Source organism: Pristis pectinata, chromosome 1, assembly GCF_009764475.1.
Source record: "Pristis pectinata isolate sPriPec2 chromosome 1, sPriPec2.1.pri, whole genome shotgun sequence".
NCBI lineage: Eukaryota > Metazoa > Chordata > Chondrichthyes > Rhinopristiformes > Pristidae > Pristis > Pristis pectinata.
The window spans coordinates 101,942,379-101,956,652 of NC_067405.1; the positions used below are offsets into that span (position 1 = coordinate 101,942,379).

The following is a 14,274-nucleotide window of genomic DNA, read 5'->3' on the forward strand; positions in this document are numbered from 1 at the left end:
TCCTCATTAACTGGAACATGAGGAGGTCTCCATTTCCTCATTAACACTCCATTTTTGACATAATATCCAATTGGCACTTTTTCAATCTCCTCACATGAGAGTGCTTTCTCTTTCAATTCTGTAAGCTCAGGGTCCTTTGTCTGTTCCACCATAAATTCCTTCCTCGACAAAGACAGATCTTTAAATTCAGGCTCACTATAAGGATGTTTATCCTCCAGTGAAAACAGAAAAGTCTCAGACAAGGCATCATAATTTTCTTCCTGTTTAGGACTGTCACAGGGCACAACTTCAGGCTGCACAGGACTGTCGACCTTGGCCAATTCTTTAGCTCTAGATCGAGTCACCGCATATGATGGGTAAACTTCTGGCTCATTCTCAGACTCATCAATCCTTGTTTTCGTCGTTAACCGTACCACAGGGACAATTTCTCCATCCGCAAGGTCATTGCCCAATAACAAAGAAACTCCTTCCACTGGTAAACTAGGTCGTATCCCTATCTCGACAGGTCCTTCTACGAACTTTGACTTTAAAATCACCTTGTGCAAAGGGACAGACATGGTGTCACCTGTAACGCCTCACACTAGATTTACCTCACCAGTGTCAGTTTCTTCACCAAAATTTAAAACACTGACCAGCAAGACAGATTGACAAGCCCCAGTATCTCTAAGGATTTTCACTGGCACCTGGGGTGACCCATCATTCAGTGAAACAAAACCCTCTGATACATAAGAACGGAATTTCTTTCTCACCTCCTCCAACTTTTCAGCTTTTACCTCTTGCAAGGACTGATCTTTAACAGCATCTCCTAAACCTTCTTGATTTTTAATTGCCTGAAAGCAAGCATTGGGCACGACTTCCTTCCTTTTCTTCAAAAGGCCACAGTTAGCTATCACATGGCCAGGTTTCTTAGAGTAATAACAAGTATGCTCAACAGGTTTCTCCAGCACTGGCTTCTTTTCATCCTTCCCTTTTTGATTACCTCCCCATTTAATCTCCAGTTTACCTGGATTGTCCTTATAACTCTTTTGAAAGGTTTTAGGGTGTCCCCATTTGGATTTATGGGTTAAAACATAATCATCTGCCAACCTAGCAGTTTCTTGTAAAGTTTCCACTCCCTTTTCATTTAAATATGTTGTTAATTCAGCTGGAACACATCTTTTAAAGTCTTCTACTAACATCAATTCTTTCAATTTATCATAATCCCCAACTACATTTTTAGCCATGCACCATCTTTCAAAACATATTCTCTTTCCATTGGCAAATTCCATATAAGTTTGATCTGCAGATTTCTTCAAATCTCTAAATTTTTGTCTATAAGCTTCAGGTACCAATTCATAGGCTTTTAACACAGCTTGTTTTACCTTGGGATAATCAGCTGCATCCTCAACAGACAAAGCAGAATAAGCTTTTTGAGTTTTACCTTTAATTACACTCTGTAACATAAGAGCCCATCCTTCCTTTCGCCAGTTTGAACTCACAGCAACCTTTTCAAAATGTTGGAAGTACTGATCAACCTGATCTTCCTCAAAAGGAGGGACTAATCGAACCTCCCTGCTGGCTAAAAAACCATCATCAGAATCAGATTCCAAACTCTTTCGCTTCATTTTTAACTCATGCTGCCTCTGTTTTTCCTTCTCTTCCCTATCCAGCTCCATCCTCCTCAATTCCATCTGGGCCTTCCTTTCCTCTGCCTCAGCCTCAAACCTCAATTGAGTTAGCTCTCGTTCAGCCTCTATCTTTGCCAGCTGCACCTGTGCCTCAGAAGTTACTGGTTCACTGCCAGGAAACTGTTTTAACACCTCCTCCTCAAACACCTTCTTTTCCACATAATGGCCAGCTATCAGTCTCTGAATATCTGCCTTTCTCATAAATCGCATTACTGCCTCAAGATGTAGCTCTGCAGCAATTTTCACCAAATCAGGCTTCGTCATCCCCTGCAATCCTCCAGGAGTGGGGTTTTTCAAAAATGTATCCATTGTTGCTGGCTTCCACACACACAAGCCAATTAAAAAAGAATTTATCAAACCTCCCTCAACAATCTTTGGATTGAATCCCGAATGAATCTCGTCAATCTGGGGAACAATCCCAGACGACACTCGTTAATCTTTGGGTTGGATCCCGGACGAATCTCGTTAACCTTGGGAACTATCCCGGACGAGCCCCCAACTTTGTTATGAACCAGCAACAAAAGAAACACACTGAGTCATGATTCAGTGTTAAAAACTATTTTATTAAGCACTACTTATAATAATACGAAAAATAGAAGTAAAAATGTTAGTATGTTAGAATTAAAAATGGTAAACCTTGAACATTAACCCCAAAAACTAAACTCTTCGTGTGTGTGTGGCAAAGTCCCAAACTCCAAGTCCAGGAATGGTTCTTAAAGTTCAGTTCCGCAAGCCATAAGGTGAAACGTGAGCAAAGGCTTCTTCAACAACCACCATTGACTGAAGATAAGACGTAGATATAGAGAACATAGGGAGAGTAATCACGAAATCCAAATGTTCCACGATGGAACCCAAACGACACTTCAGTGTTTACTCGGTAGTGACTTTCCTCACCCCGAAAAGCATCCGAATCGTGGTCATCCACACAAATACCTGTTTCCTTCTACAGGTCAGCAACAAAGTGAACGCCACTGGATTACTTCCAATTTCCATACATGGATTTCAATGGCAGACACAGTTATTGTTTCTCATCCATCGATAGAGAAAACCAGCAGGCTAGTGTCTCTCTCCCTTTCCTCTCTCTCTCTCTTTTCGACTTCGACTGACTTCTTCAACAACGTCATTACGTCCGTTATCTTCTGTTGACGTAAGCACGCCACACACACACACACACACACACACACACACACACACACACACACACACACACACACACACACACACACACACACACACACACACACACACACACCTAACTCCATCTTAAAGGGACATTCACTGAGTCCGTAACACGATAACTACCATGGGTTTCTTGAATTCAACATCCTGCATCTTAAAATCAAAATATTAACCTCACAATTCTTTCTAGTGACTTGTAAACAGTGGGACTTTTTATTACTCAATGTGTTATGACATTGCTGGCAAGACAGTTATTGCCAAATTCTAGCTATTCTTGAACAATAGTTAATGATGCATGTACATGTAATTAATTTGGTATTCTTCATCAATGTCCAATGAAAGTGTCTTCTCATCAAAAGCTTCCTGTCAATTCAAAAGGGAGATCTCAGATTCTGAACCAGAAACAATGGAGGAACAAGTCAGGACAGTGTGGAATTTGGAAGGAAACTTTGAGGTGGGAGTGTTTCTATTTGCATACTGCCCTTATCCTTTTAGATGTTAGCCATCATAGGTCTGGATTCACATCTATAATGTACATGGCCCTGACATTGTAACAGGGTGGTCTTATATAAGTAGATCAGTATTGCATTTCTTTAAATATCATTTCCTGCCAGTCTAAATGAATTTTCACTTGTACACATTAAATTATTCTTTCACATTAATAATTTTCCAGCATGGTTGAAACTATACATGGAGTAAGAATTGTGTGTCGCTATTAATAATCGTCCCACATAAACTTGCCATGATTCTGGTCTTTCTTGCTGCCGTATTTTCTTATTGAGAAACGGTTTCATTTCCGTAAGGAGTCACACAATCCCAGGAAAGATCCATATGTCCCCATTGTCTGCGGCTTTTTCCCTGTTTCATACAAAGAACAGAGGTTTTGCTTTTAAAAGTGCCGCAGTAAAGAGTAAAATTTATGTTACCATTTCAAAGCATTTTCTAACAATGGAGAATTTGATCATAAATTATAAATGAGTCTAGGTTTATGGATATTTGTGCTTTACAGCAGTTCAATCTAAAAGCTGATAAAACTTCTTGAGCTTCCTGTCCTGGTGTTCCTTTCAAGCATTCAGTGTATTGACAAGGAATAACATTTGCTCTGATGAGCAATGAACAAATTGAAGTTAACAATTTTTTATTATGTAGCCAGTAGTTTAAGAATTATGATCAATTGAGTGTTTATATCATTTGGAATAAAAAGCAAAGTCCTAAAAATTGAATCATAACAATAATCACTAGAAATATAGAGACAGTCAATCAACATTTGTGGAAAAAAAGGATGGTTTTGGTTGATGTTTCACCAGAAATGAAAAGTAAGAAGAAACAAGCATATTAATTGTACCAGAAAAGTGAGAGAAAACCACTGAGGAATTGCATATCGATGTCATCATATAGGAAACAAAGAAAGTGGGACGTGAAATGATGGGCTTTATTGCAAGAGGGTGGAGTACAAGAGTAAGGACATATTGCTACACATTTGTGCTGGGCTTTGGTGAGGCCGCACCTGGCACATTGTGTGTAGTTTCAGTTTCTTTGAAGAAGGATACACTAGAGGGCAGTACAGTGAATAGATTCTTGTGTCTTGGGACTTGTCTCATGAGAAAAGTTTAAGTAGTGTGCGTCTGTACCCATTGGAATTTAGAGGAATAAGAAGTGATCTCGTTAGATGATGATTCTATGAATACTCAAGGCTGGGAAAGATTGATTTTTTTGACTCCTTGGGAATTAACGGTTGTGAGGATACAGCAGGAAAATGGAATTGAGACCAAGAATCAGATGAGCCATGAAGATACTGAATGTTGAAGCTGGCTCAAGGGGTTCTATGGCCTTCTCCTGCTCCTATTCCTTATATTTTTATGGAATGATAAATAGATACCCTCCAAGCAGTGAACTGAAGTATTATAGAAATTAAGAGGTTAACTAAATAGAGGAAATGTGATTAATTAAAAGGATGCTGAAGCACTTGACACGAGAGGAATATTTGTAAAAATTAATATGTAGCTGTGACATTTAAAATTAAATAGCAGAATTTTAGCAAAGTGCAAGCACAAGCTCAAACGTAGAAATAGGAAGTTAACGTGGAGTGCTGTGCTTCCATTGCTACTCGCCTCATATGACAGACTTTCAGCATTCAAACGTTAAGCCATGTGTGCCCTTCCCTAAGACCCTTACAAACCCATCCACGTCTCCAGTACCCTGCACTGTAAAGAACATGGAGGATATGGCTGAAGTCTGGTCAGCAAATCTAATATTCAAAACAGAGATTTAGAAGCTTATTTTCCCCTCCAGTTGGTGTTGTGGTTTACAAGAAGCACTTCAAGAGATCAGATAAAGGAGGACTTGAGTAGAAATATAAGGGAAAATTCACGTGGTAAACTTGGGATCAAATTTATGGATTTATGTAAGATATAGTTCCTATTTATATCTATGTTTAATGTCATAGAGACCAGATTGTGAGCAGCAATTACTGTGAGTTAGATAAAAGGATGAACACAAATTGTTGCCTTGCATCGGCGGGGTTGAGGGCCTGTCCAGTAGACGAGATAATGAGAGAAGACATTGCACCTCTTTGTCAGATGGGAAAATGCCAGAGAGAGTGCCTGTAAGTGACTGAGAGCAGTGAATCTTGAAACAATCTCTCCAAAGAGCAGAGAGACCAAAATGGATTCAGTGTTTTGATCCCATTGTAGGGGGTGACAATGGAAGAGGACAATCTGGCAAATTTGTAAGCTGGAAAATGAGGAGCAGTGGAAATATAGAGCATAAAAATTAGGAGCAGGATCAGGCCATCCGGCCCTTCGAGCTACTCTGCCATTCATCAAGGGCATTGGCTGATTTTGCACTCGAGCATCATTTCACAGCCTTATCCCTATATCACTCTAAGTGCCAGAATTCTATCAATCTCTGTTTTGAATGAACATTATGATCAACTTTCCACATCCTTCTGGGGTAGAGAATGCCAAAGGTTCACTGCAGACTTAGTAAAGAAATCCCCCCTCATCTTAGTCCTAAATGGCCTACTCCTTATTCTCGAACTGTGAAACTGTGCTCCCTAGTCCTGGACTCCTTAGCCAGTGAAAACTTCCAACCTGCATCCAGCCTGTTCAGCTCCTTAACAATCCTCTAGGTTCTAATGAGACCTCCTTTCATTCTTCCAAACTCTAATGAACACAGTTCCAGTCTACACAATCTATCCGCAAATCTGCCATTCCTAAAACCAAAAATTGGATGACCTCACATTGTTCACATTTTATTCCAACTGCCATGTTCTCATCTACTCATGCAGTTTGTCCAAATCCCTTAAAGCCTCCATATATCCTCCATAATCCCACTTAGTTTAGTATCATCAGCAAACTTGGAAATTTGACATTTCATCCACTCAACCAAATTGTTGATGTACACTGTGTATAGCTGGACCCAAGCACTGATCCCTGCAGTACACACAGCCTGCCAACCTGATCAATTCCTTGGAATAAGTTAACTTTCATCCTCACCACCTTCTCTAGTACACTATCTATTGTATAATAGTTTCCTCTTCAGCCTCTCATTCTCACCAGATGATTGATTCGGTGGTTTGCACATCTTCTGTGAAGACAAGCACAAAGTAATTGTTTAATTCCTCTGCCATTTCCTTACTCCCCATTATAAATTCTCCTGCCTCTGTCCATAAGGGGCCCACTTTTGACTTTGCTAGTCTTTTCCCTCTTCCTATAAAAGCTCTTATATCTATTTTTATCTTTCTTGACAGTCTACACTCAGATTCTATCTCGCCTTTCTTTTCTGGTCACTGGAGACAAGTCAAAGGTTCAGGGCTGAAGCAAAGAATTGGGATGGACCCATTCAAAGGCTCTTTTGATCATTCCTCAGCTAAAGGAAACAGACTTTACAGAAGGTCTAATTCAGCTGATTGATTTATCAAGCATATGTGACAGAGGTGAAAAAAATAAAGAAAGGAAGAAACCTGTGGGGAAGAAAAATCATGCTTAAGTTTTGTTTTGTGAAACAATGGGTTTCAAATGTATGTCTTTAGAAATTTCATAATTAGAGGAAGAAAGTATTGATGGATCACATGAAGCCAAGAAATGGATGGAACTTATAAGCATCGTAGATGAAATTTTCCAACTCAATATTAAACAAAAGATAATATCAACATAATTGGCAATGTTACAGAAGAGGAAGTCAGGGATGGGCTGACTCGAAGAGTGTTTTTGCAGAAAGAACAGCAAAGCTAGAACCTGCTTGGATTCAGTTAGCAACACATTTTATCTGGAGGAAGTGAGTAGAGTTGAAAGAGCAATTGTTCTAGAGGGATAGTTCAATATCACTGCCTGAGGAAAAACACATTGCTAATCTATGTCGTTAGTAATTCAGAGATACAACTCCAATTAAAGCAACGTCTCAAAAACTGGCAAGAGTTTATGGAAAAGAAAACTGTTGTTGGCAACCAGTGATTTCCTTTGGAAAACGAACGAAGTGGTCCAAAAGATAAAATGTCAATGTTAATCATCCTAGTGTGAAAAACAGGCCATGTTTCAAAAGAAAATCAAAAAAAAATGCAGATGCTGGAAATCTGAAATAAAATCAAAAAACTTTGGAAACCCTCAGCAAGTCAGGCAGCCTTTGCAGAGAGAGAGAGACAAACAGAGTTAATGTTTCAGGTCCCTGTTTCTCTCTCCACAGATGCTGCCTGAGCTGATGAGTAGTTTCAGCATTTCCTATTTATATCCATAACTCAAAGAACTGGGTTCTTCTCCCAGTGATCTTTGACAACGTTTCACAGAGGGGTCCTTTGGGAATTTAAGTTGAGCCGACCATTGTCCTGCCATAAATTCACAATAGCCAATTGTTCAAAGGAGGCAACCCGGCATTTGGAAAAGTGGAAGAACTCCGAAGATGTTGAGAATTGGCAGCACTGTTGACCTCAGAAGAGACAGAGTCCATCAATAATAGATGGAGATTAGGGAGGTTCCTGGGCCCTATTTGCACCTGCCTATCTTGGGAAGCAATAGACAAATCCACTGTGGACTTGGCCCTGCCTACAACCCCACCACAATCCAGCCTCTGACTTTTAGTTTTCTAGTTTCGCAATATGATTAATTGAGGCTTTTGATCATTTAGTTTGTGTGTGAATGGGCATGTTTGTTCTTCACTGTATTTGTACCAGGCATGTAAGTAATCCAAGGTTTTATCTTTTCTCACTCATTCTTGTCAGTAAACGATATACATATCTTGTAAAAAGACACAGTTACGAACTGCATATTCAACCCAATATTCTAGGTTTAAATTTAATCTGGAGAAACGAGGTAAATTCCCCCTTTAACCCCATCATTCTGATGATTGATAAGAGCCGCAAAGCAATTAATTCTAACAGTCAGGTGGAGCAGTAAGTGCAAACATTCGTTGCCAGAAGGAGGCAAAGAAAGGGGACAAATGTCTTTACAGGAATGAGGTCAGCAGTAATGTTCATTTTGTTTCAGATGATGACTGAGGTAATGTTGTATTCTCCCTATAATTCCAAGGAATTTGCCACCAATACTGCTATATTCAGAATGAACAAAAATGGTAATAGCATGTCACTTACCCATGCCAACCCTTGGTTCTTCATACCAGTACTTCACATTATGCCTTCTGTGGAGATGATACTGAGGAGCCTTTTTCACAAAGCGAATTATTCTGCGATTCACTTGCACCTGGCTGTTATTTGTACTGTGAGTGAAAAGGGCAGATTTGGATTTTGCACACAATGAACTGTTCACTTTATTGTTACCTGGTGAAAGTTAGGAATTGAAAAAGAGAAAATTAAGGTGGAAATCAATATAGGTTAATAAATGTGTGTGTTTATGCTGCATGCTCAATATTCTTTAAATGTCCTTGACCTGTTAATTCTGGTCTACTACTGGCCATCTCGGGGTTACTAATGGGTTCCGTTTTATAGACATCCAGAAGTTGATTTTGTCCTTAAGTCAGAAAAAAAAACACAAAATCATTCGATACGGTAGCCCTACCTCCACAGTATTGAAATGAATGGTGTTGATGCTGGCCAATTGAACATTTATATATTAACTTCCCCTGCCAAAATACAATGGTACAGAATCAGGATGTCCCACTCTCAATTGCTGGTTTTGATGGACTTGAAATATCAGTGCACGTTACATTGTTTAATCGAGTATTGTTGCACAAGTGTCAATAGAAACAATAGATTGTCAATTTCCAAGGCAACTCTCTTAAGTTGCCTCCCATGGTGAAACTGGCAGCCTGTGTTCATAAGAGACAAGGGTGTCTGATTACTGCGGGGAGGTTACATGTAAATAGGTTCTTTTTCCAAGACTGGTTCTCATTTGAATTTAATAGTATTTATGGGAGCTCATTCATATGTATGGCTGTCCATAAGTCAGGCATTTGTAACCCACAGAGGACCTGTAATATAGGAAGGGAATCCAGTAGGAAAACATACTTCACTCCTGCCTGGAAAGGAAAAAAAATTTCAATATGGAAGCATAATTTGTTCCTGAAAATAATGATAATCATATTTCAGCTCCTTTCCTGGGGGGAGGTGGATAACTAAATAGATCACACTCAGGCAGAACACCAAGGCTACATGTTAGCTAAGCATTTGGTAAATGGCGGGGCTCATCAGGTGAAAAGCTGAGTTTCTGATTGAAGTCAGTGGGATAGGTTGCCTTGTCAATGCTAACTCGCATCTTCTGTGCCCAGATGGTGAATAGGTAACTGAACAGCTGTATTATGGAGTGGGATAATTGAGTATTCTGAGGCACATGAAGGAAAGTTTCCCTTGTGTGTACAGATAATTCTATTAAGAAGAGGAAAAAGTACCAAGAAATACAAGAGGCCAGGTAGGGAAACTTGCAAGTTACTAGTGCCATCCAAGAATAGGAGAACCAATTGAAGAAAATGCACTAACTTTGTTGACCGATAGCACTTGCAACATGGAAAGGATATCATATTCTTCCAAATAGTTATGCAATGAAATAAGATGTGAGGTTAACTTTGCTTTAAGCTGCAGATAAGTTGAGTAAAAGCAACACGAAATGTAATTAACTCCATGTTGGTGATGTATACCAGCATGCAATGTTGCTTCATTATCTGACACCCTTGCCTGTATCTGTCTTTCTTGCTGCACAGAGGTCTTTTTAAAGTCATTTTTATTTACTGCCAATCAAAATACCAGCAGAAGAGTCTGTTTTTCAAACCAAAGCCGTATCTGAGTCAGAGATTTGGTTGTGAGTGTGTCTGGTAGATTTTCCTGAAATTGTTACATTACTTTGATGGGGACAGCTGTGGGAATACTACATCTTCATTTCAATTCTTAACTCAGACACGTGCCAGAAGGTTGATACAAGTTATTTTTACTGAAGCATAATGAGCACTGGTTATTTTAGGGATGAATATAGTATGTTCTCGGTGTCAATCCAGTGTGGCATTGGATAAGGTATTTACATTGGCTAGATCCAGATTGCATTAAGACTAAAATGCATGCCTGTGAACAGTGCTGCTCCTGACAGTATTCTTTCACCTTACTCTTCTTTCACTGAGATTCCAGTGTACATTAAAATTGTCAAGAGGCTCTAGCCCACTAATGGCTGCTTCTAAAATGATGAAAATTATTACTGTGACAGATTAAAATGAATTGATGTCATATAAAGACGATAATAATGTAACATTTTTCAATCAAACATTTGTGGTTAATGGAGATAATAGGCATTTTCTTCTGATAAGTAGATTAATTTGTCAAAAATGAATCTGTGGTAATTCTAAACTGTTGATCAGTTAACTGTCTGTTTCTAGTTACTTAATCAACATATCTTCAGCCCTTAAGAGCCTTTGTGTAGCTCTGCGTATCTGAAGTATGATCAGACTAAAATAACCTAAGCCCTGTGGTATGCTTCAGTCGAAGTCATTTACATGGGTCAACCACTCCCTTGGCAGAGTGCTGCTCCCTGGCAGGACCCAGCACCTGCAGGTGTGGAAGGAAAAGCGTTGTTGCAGATTTGGGGTGTTTGTGAGCAGCAGGAATGGCCAGTAGCATCAGTGTCTTCAGGCTACAATCCAACAACATCATCAGAAGACTTAATATTGAACTCTGACCCAGCAAAAAAGGACTTCTTTTAAGTCTTATTGTTTCCCTTTAATGAGAGTACCTTCCTGATGGTGAAGGAAGAAAATGAGGTGAAAGGGTCAGGAAAGCCTCTGACAACCTTTGGAGACCATTGCAAATCATTGACAGAGCAACATCTTCAGAGTAATTTCACGGCAAATAATTTGCACCGAGTTCAGTTCTGTGCTCTGCCCCTGGAAATGAATGTATATTTGAAAGGAGTGCTGTGACTATCAGATTACCAAGCCTGCTGTGTCTGTGCAGAGGAGAGGGATTTGTTTGAGGGTGTGGGAAAGCTGGAAGGATGAACTGATGGTGTCGCGTGAGGCAGTGCCAAATGGCAAAGGTCCCTGTGCAGATGGATCCTCTGGTTCCTACAACACTTTGGTGACCTCTCCTTGGAGATGTTATCTGGCCTCTTGCTGCAGCTGAGCCATATTAAAGATGAAAGTTATAAAGCATGCAGCTTACCGAATGATCCATGAAAATATGCAAGAGGATCTGTCAATGCAGCAGTTTCATTGACAATTGCTGTAAAACGCACATGCCTTTATTAAAACTCTGCAGCTCCATGATGGAGCAGAGAGGCCATAAACCATTTGGGGGAAAAAACCCTTGCACTTCTTGGTCAGAAACAAATAATGAAGCCACAGTAGGTTGTCCCATACGAGGCATTGTGACTGGCTCCAGTGAAGCAAGCACTCACTTGTATTATCTTGTGCAGGCAGTCATTGCTGAGCTACTGGTGAAATGACTGCTCTCAGCAATCCACTGAAGGGTGCAGCAGCTGCAACAACAACAACTTGTACTTATATTTTGCCTTTAAAGTAAATTGTGACGGATCGCACACAGGACAATTGGTGTGACAAATCTGAGGTCGCAGAGGAGTCAGGGGAGCTGGCAGTGCAGTGAAGCTGAGTGTTGGCAGAGTGTGTGCAGAACCTGATGCGCTTTTGGCTGATGAAACTGAAACACAGCATTTGGGTGAGAAATTGGCAGAGCCCAAGGATGGATCGTCAGGTGAATTCAGAGGTTATGGTGCAGGAATGAGAAGGGAAACCATTGCAGTGATCATCTTTCTCTAACTGGATTAGTAAAAAAAGGCAGTCTGACAAAGTTGGGCAATGGAGGAGAGGCTCTAGAGTAAGAGGGTGTAGCCAGCCACATCAAAGGCTTCAGCCCGGTGAAGAAGGATGAGGAGGGACTTCACGGTGGCTGCTCCATCTCAGTATTAGGGTAAGAGTGGAAAGCTGAATGAAAGGGTTCAAACATGGAGTTATTGAAGAGGTAGCCATTGATGTGGGAGGCAACAACAGCCCTGAGTTTTGTGGCAATGTAAGCTGCCCACATTTGCTGCTCACCTTCCCACTAGCTCAATGCATCCTTTGAGTGGATCTGCCAGGAGAGTCATTTTCAAATGCTCCAATCTGGTCAGCATGGATGTGTAGCCTGAACAAGCTCATACCACAGAAAGAGACACAAGAGACTGCAGATGCTGGAATCTGGAGCAAAAAAACACAAACTACTGGAGGAACTCAGCAGGTCAGGAAGCATCCGTGGAGGGAAATGGACAGTCAACGTTTTGGATCAAGACCTTTCAGCTGGAACCACAGAAATGCTGAGAAAAATCTTTTCAGCTGGCTGAGCCATGCATTCAGACTTAGCTGCCAAAACCATCAACAAGCTCAATGTTTGTGACTGTCTCTGACGCTCAAGACTATTAAAGTTATTCAAGCCATTAAAATATTTTGACATTAGCACTTTTAGAAATAAAAAAATAAAACAGTAGAATTGATGGTGCTGATTGAGACAGTGGCAAATGGCAAAGGTCCCTGTACAAGTGGATCCTCTGGTTCCTACAACACTTTGCCCGCTCCGTAATGATGTTATCGAAAGCTGGAAAGCATAAAAACAATGAAAATCTCAATCAATTCAGAAAAATGTAAATTATCTGAAACGTGCAATTGTTCCTTTCCTATAAAATGAATTGTCTTGCTAAACCTGAACCAGGTCTAACCTGGCATGTGTTCAATGGGCAGGTTGCCAGGCATAGGTGCTGGGTAATTCCAGGAAGGTGGCACTCCATGGACTTCATGAGGTGTTCCATAGCACATAGTATTCATTAAAACCTGCCAAGCATCTTTTAAGAAATTTGAAGCCTTTGCATTTGCTCACTCTGGCACAGGAGTGCTGTGCTTCCTGATAGTCACCCAGGGAAATATAAAACTGCTGGAATTACAGGGGTGGGGGGAAGAAATCCAAGTCCAAATGTCTAAAGACTTTCCATATGTGGCTAAAATTACACATGCACCTTGGACTCTGGAAATCTCTCCAACAGAAGTAATCCAGTGACTCTCCTGCTCTTATTATTCATGAAGAAAACTAGACCAATGCTTGTTCCTGTATGAACGTAGTAGTTACCTGTTATGTAAGTATGGACTGCAGCCTGACTTGTATCACTGATGCTCATACACCAGCCTGAAAGAACTTTAAAGGATACATTCAAACTTGCGTCACCCTTCACAAGATCTCAAGACTAGTTTTCTGATCATAGTTTACAAATGCATACATTACAGCAGATTCAGCAACGGTCCATTCCCTAGTTGCCAAGAAAGCAAAGGAAAAAGTGAAACATTAACTGTTTTTCTCTCTCTGCCTGACTGAGTATTCCCAGCATCTTATGTTTTTACTTATCATAAAAATGAATCCTAGAGCTACTGTAAATGTTTGGCCAAAGCTAAGGGTCAATACTGTCCCGCTCTCATGATTGGCCCCTTCCCCTCTCTCTCTCCTTCTGACTGTCCCCATTCCTCTTTCGTGTGTACATGCATGCATACATACATGCACACACAATGACAGAACCGAAGATGGCATGGTGCTGCTGCAGGTAGTGCAGCTGTCTCACAACTCCAGCAACCCCAGTTCATCTCTGACCTCCAGTGCTGTCCTTGTGGAGTTTGCACATTCTCCCTGTGATGGTGAAGGTTTCCTCCCATTACTCTGGTTTCCTCCAACATTCCAAAGAGGTGCTGATTGTTGGCGAATGTAAATAGGTCCCGGTGTAGGGTGGGTGGTAGCGTAGCTGAGAACAGGATGGGGTCTGGCTGCTAATGGGTATGTATGGGAGAAAAGGTCACTGGGAATTAATTGGGGGAAGGCGACTGATGAGATTGCTCCAAAAACCATATTGACTCAGTGGGTGAAATGGGCTTCTGCTGTGTCATAAGGAAATGTAAAATATGAAACTACTTTCACCTCATCTTCCTTTGTATATTCGTTTCTAGATGCAGAATTATAATCGATGATCCC

General features: G+C 40.6%; 1 long non-coding RNA gene across 1 annotated transcript; it reads right to left on the reverse strand.

Annotated features, from left to right (window-relative positions):
- Positions 1 to 3,500: 3,500 nt before the first annotated feature.
- On the reverse strand, positions 3,501 to 11,698 carry LOC127577118 (uncharacterized). Its single transcript, XR_007957327.1, has 3 exons — positions 11,672 to 11,698; positions 8,431 to 8,616; positions 3,501 to 3,704 (listed from the first exon to the last, which is right to left on the reverse strand). It is a non-coding gene; the product is annotated as an uncharacterized LOC127577118 (long non-coding RNA).
- Positions 11,699 to 14,274: the final 2,576 nt, after the last annotated feature.